Below are 6,000 nucleotides of genomic sequence, written 5' to 3'. Positions count from 1 at the left end.
TTCGGTCTTGCAATGGATGGCGTGAATCCATTCGGTCTGCGCTCAACTTCTTACAGTGTGTGGCCTATAGTCCTTGTGAACTACAATATCCCTTCATGGCTTTCTACAAAGAAAGTGCATCTCATCCTTAGCTTACTCATCCCCGGCCGCTACAAAGTAAAAAATATGGACGTGTATATTCATCCATTAGTCGATGAGCTTAAGATTTTGTGGGAGGAGGGGGTCACTGTGCAAGATATGAGCAGGCATGATGGTCGGCGGTTAGCCAATATTCGAGCCATTCTCATGTGGACGATGCATGACTTTCCGGGATTCAGAGAGTGCTCAGGTGAGCAGGCCTTCGTTCTCATTGGTAATATCTATATTTTATCTCATTCAAGCAAGTATTCACTAGGTCATGGTGTTGGAACATGTCTGGTTACCTCAAGTTATCATGCACGTCCATTGTGTGGGCCACAGTTAGACTCCCGAAGGTCGCGAACCATGAAAAAGATGGTATATCAAGGACACGCTGCTTTCTTGCCAAATGATCATGAACTCAGGGAAGGTTTCCTTGGATGATCTCCAACACGTATGAACGCCGCAAGAAGCTGTTACGAGTTGAAAATGGTCCACGCGGAATCACATCCAAATGAAATGTGACGGTTCTCAGTTTTCTATGAGTTACAATATTGGACCCACTTACAGGTCAACCACTTGTTGGATCCCATGCATATTTTCAAGAATGTGGGCAGCTTTGTTGAGATATCGAGCTCCACTCGTGATACGCCAGGGTGACCGTTGTATATTTATGTCACCGACTTGTCAGTTGCAGACGCGGTTGGTACACCGCCCATGAATAATAGCTACATGATAGCTATCCTTATCTACTCTAGTTCGTGGCTCAGTTAGTATGCCACCTTAGTTAGTTGAGTTTGGTTTGAGACCCATATATAGGGTTCTTCTATTTCTTTGTACTAGAGTTCTTTTGGCTTACACAACTAAGAAGAGGAAAAACTGTTTTCAGCCTCCACCCTTGTGTGTCTTCCCCCATTGTGCAAGCAAGAAAGCTTCAAGCGAGACTCCTTCCTTCTCTCCCACAATCTTGACATGGTATCAGAGCCTTGTTCGTGGTAAGGAGCTCAAGAAAGCAAGCCAAGCTCGCGGTGGTCTGGTAAGAGGAGCAGTGTTGCTTTCATTTCCTGTTTTGGGAGCAGATCTCTGCAGGTAGCACAGCCGGAAATTGCAGGAGTGCATTGTCTCAGGTTGAGACGCCCTTCGCGGTGAAGCAAGAGGGCAGTATATGCTGCGGGAAAGGGCTTTAGCCCTTGGCGACCTTGTTTTTTTGATTTGAGGCCATTTCGGGGCCTGTTTTGCAGACGGAAGTTTTCTGCACGCACTCAAGAAAAGGCTCAGTTTTATGCTGTGCGACCACTGTTCTACAGGTCGGTGAAAAGTTACTGTAGAAATTGTATCGTATGCTTGTGCGCAGAGACATTGGGAGTTTCAGAATCATCCTTGGTTCCTGTTTATGCAAAATCGTCACTAGGAAGTGACTGTGTGGTCAAATACCACTTTCGCCAGTTTTGCAGATTTGCCCTTGTGAGGGTGAAGCTGTGTTTTTTGCAGTGACAGAATTTCTTGCAGTATTCTGTAATGGCGTCTGATTCTCTTTCACAGATTGTCACTGAAAAGCTTGACAAGAACAACTTCCAAGCATGGAAGTTTAGAATGACGAATTTCCTTATGGGAAAAGGATATTGGGAATTTGTTGCAGGAAATGAAGAAGAACCAGTTCTTCCTGATGTTCCCAATCAACAACAAATGCAGGCATTTAAAACATGGCATGAGAGAGCCAGGAAAGTTATGTATTGGCTGTCTATCAGTATTTCAGACTCTATGATTGTGCATATTCAGGATGCAAGTACGCCAAAGGAGGCATGGGATACTTTGTCAAAAATGTATAGCACAAATACGCAAGCCAGGAAAATGCAGCTCAAGCAAGAGTTGCATAATGTGCAAAGAGAAAGTATGAGCATCAACGACTACCACATGAAGGTGAAGAAGATTGCAGATGCACTTGCTTCCATTGGGTCGCCAGTGGAAGATGATGATTTAGTTTCCGTGACCTTGAATGGTCTAGGAAAGGATTATGCACAGTTTAGGACATCCATTTCAGTTCGTGAAAGATTTCCTGATTTTGAGGAGTTGATTGCTCTTCTAATTTCTGAGGAACAGAGAAATGGTGGTGCATCTTCTTCAGGAGGAACATCAAAAGAAGCTGTCTTCTACTCAAATGCTGGAAGAGGTAGAGGCAGAGGTAGAGGAGGCCGATTTGGAGGCCGTGGCAGAAATCAGAATATGCAGCAAACTCAAGAAAACCAGTCCTATGGAGGAGGACGTGGTAACTCTAGAGGCAGGGGGAGCCAAAGAGGTCGTGGTGGATGGCAAAGAGGCCAAAATGCAAACAGTAATGTTGAATGCTACTACTGTGGTAAAATGGGTCATATGGCTAAAGACTGCTATAAAAAGCAGAATGACATCATGAATGGAAAACTGCAACAAGGGAATTATGCATCTTCTAGTAGACAGGGTGATGACAGAAATGAGCATTTGTTCATGGTGCAGCACATGAACAATTCTATGACAAGTGCAGAAGAAAGCAATGATGTATGGTATGTTGACTCAGGTGCATCAAACCACATGACAGGTCATGCAGAATGGATGGAGGATGCAAGGAAAATGGAAAAACCAGGATTTGTGGAGACTGGTGATGATACTGCACATCCTATTGTGCAGGTTGGAAAAATTCCCTTGTCTATGCAGGGTGGGAAAAAGAAATACCTGTCCGATGTATTTCATGTCCCGAATATCACCAAGAATCTGGTTTCAGTTGGTCAAATGGTTGAACAGGGCTTGCAGGTCAGATTTAATCCTCATGGATGCTTTGTTGAGGATATGAAAAATAAAGGTCGCTTGATAGCAAAAGGAAAGAAGAAGGGCAGAATGTTTACATTGGATGCAGACATGTCTGAATTGAGTGCAGCAATGTTTGCACATGGGACCGGTGTAGTTGCAGATATTGATATCTGGCATAAACGCATTGGTCATGTTAATGTACAGCGACTTAAATCAATGCAGGCCCAAAATATTGTTGCAGGATTGCCCAAATTCAAGGTTGCAGAAATGCATAAGGTATGTGAAGCCTGTCAGTTTGGAAAACAGGCAAGGAAACCATTTCCTAGACATGTTCAAGAGAGTGAGAAGCCATTGGAATTAATTCACTCTGATGTGTGGACAACTAAAGCTGCATCTCTTGGAGGCTGTCATTATTTTGTCAGTTTTATTGATGACTATAGCAGAAAAGTTTGGGTGTATTTTATGAAAAAGAAAAGTGAAGTTTTTGGGCATTTCAAAACTCTTAAAGCTATGGTTGAAAAAGAAACAGGCTTGCAGATAAAATGCCTAAGGTCAGATGGAGGGGGAGAGTACCTCTCAAATGAGTTTGCAAAGTTCTTGCAGGAGCATGGCATAAAGCAGCAATATTCATGCAGTTATACCCCACAACAAAATGGAATTGCAGAAAGGAAAAACAGGCATATTGGAGAGGTATCTCGTGCCATGCTCAATGAAAAAGACTTGCCAGATTTTTATTGGGCTGAAGCAGTTGCTATAGCAGTCTACATAATGAACAGGACTCCCACTGCAGCAATACATGGAATGACTCCAGAGGAGAGGTATACTGGTAGGAAACCAGATATTTCTCATTTGAAAATTTTTGGTTGCATTGCCTATGTACATGTGCCAGATGAGCTGAGATCCAAGTTGGATCCAAAAGCTGAGAAGTGCATCTTTATTGGTTACTCTCTGCAGCAAAAAGGGTATAGATGCTATAACCCTTCTACTCGTAAGTTTACAGTGAGCAGAGATGTTGTTTTTGATGAGATGAGTAGCTGGTATAAACCAGTAAATGTGATTGATGATGAAGATGCACAAAATGGTAATGCTACACAGAATTCACAGCAGCAGTCACAAAATATTAGTGGACCTGGAGCGTCCTCTAGCAGTGGTTCACATTCTTCGCCATGGACAGGCAGATTGAGATCAGGAGAATCTTCTCAAAGCAATGCAGATAGTGGTATGCAGGTATCACGAAAAGGAAAAGAGAAGGTTGATCAGCCCATGTTTGATGTGAATGCAGGTCACTCTTATGTGGATGGTGAATCCAGTGGCTCAGAACAGAGCATTGATGATGAGTTGGGTATTCCTTCTATTGTTACACCTGGAGTAAGGAAGACCAGGGATGTTTTGAGAGCACCTGGGAGTGAACCTACTTTGCGCAGGTCTACAAGAGCTAGGTATCCTGTGGATAGGCTGAAATATGATGGATTTACAGCCATTCACTATGCATATATGGTCAAAGTGATACAGGAACCAGAACCCACATCTTTTGAGCAAGCCATGGGAAAAGAAAAATGGGAGAAAGCCATGGATGAAGAAATGGATGCCTTGGAAGCAAATGCTACATGGGAGTTAGTACCTTTGCCTAAAGGTAAGAATGCAATTGGCTGTAAGTGGGTTTATAAGGTGAAGCACAATGCAGATGGTTCTGTGAACAGATACAAGGCAAGATTAGTAGTCAAGGGGTATGCACAAACACATGGCATTGACTATGAAGAAACATTTAGTCCGGTTGCAAGGATGGCAACCGTAAGAGCAGTCATTGCTATGGCTGCATCAAAGGGATGGTCTTTACATCAGATGGATGTAAAGAATGCCTTCTTGCATGGTGATTTGCAAGAAGAGGTCTATATGGAGCAGCCACCAGGTTATGTGCATGCTGTTCATCCTGAGTTTGTTTGCAGGTTGAAGAAAGCCTTGTATGGCTTGAAGCAAGCACCTAGAGCATGGTCTGACAAGATAGGACAGTATCTTGTCACTATTGGCTTTCAGATTTCCAAGGCAGATTTCTCACTTTATGTGAGAAAAACAGAGAAAGGTATTATGCTGCTTGTCATTTATGTTGATGATTTGATTATGACAGGTGACAGTGATGAAGATATCCTTCATGTGAAAATGCTATTGAAGCAGAAGTTTGAGATGAAGGATTTGGGAGAGCTGCGTTATTTCTTGGGCATTGAGGTGATTAGATCACCAAGTGGGATACAGCTCTTGCAGAGGCAGTATGGATTGGACATGCTGTCCAAATATGGGATGACAGGTTGTAAGCCTATTTCAGTTCCTTTGGAGCAAAATGTGAAGCTGAGCACAGATGCAGGTGAGCTTCTAGAAGACCCTACTATGTATAGACGCATAGTAGGAAGTTTGATTTATATGACTATTACCAGGCCAGATTTGAGCTATGCTGTTGGATTGGTAAGTCAGTTTATGCAGGCTCCAAGGAAACCACATTTGGATGCGGCTAGACGCATACTTAGGTATGTGAAGTCCACATTGCAGTATGGACTATTTTATGAGACTGGGGTTCAGATACAGTTGCATGGATACACTGATGCTGATTGGGCTGGTAGTATTTCTGATAGACGATCTACCAGTGGATATGTATTCTCTTTTGGGAGTGCTGCAGTCACTTGGAGCAGCAAGAAACAGCCTACAGTTGCCTTGTCGAGCACAGAGGCTGAGTACAGGGGTGCAGCAATGGCTGCATGTGAGGTAGCTTGGTTGCATAAGCTACTTTATGATATGCATCAGTCTACAGATGGGCCAGTTGTCATTTATTGTGACAACATGAGTAGTATACACTTGGCAAATAACCCAGTCTATCATGCTAGAACAAAGCACATTGAGGTGCATTATCACTATGTGCGAGAGAGGGTTTTACTAGGTCTTATTGATCTAGTTTATGTCAGCACAGAGGATCAGGTAGCTGACATATTCACGAAGGCATTGGGCGCAGAGAAGCTGCGCAAGTTCAGAGACCTGCTTGGTGTGCAGGAATTGGGATTGAGCTCGAGGGGGAGTGTTGAGATATCGAGCTCCACTCGTGATACGCCAGGGTGA

The sequence above is a fragment of the Lygodium microphyllum genome, chromosome 29 (genome assembly GCF_053477565.2).
Source record: "Lygodium microphyllum isolate KBCC chromosome 29, Lygodium_microphyllum_v1.1.10, whole genome shotgun sequence".
NCBI classification, from domain to species: Eukaryota; Viridiplantae; Streptophyta; class Polypodiopsida; order Schizaeales; family Lygodiaceae; genus Lygodium; species Lygodium microphyllum.
This window is presented reverse-complemented; position numbering follows the sequence as displayed.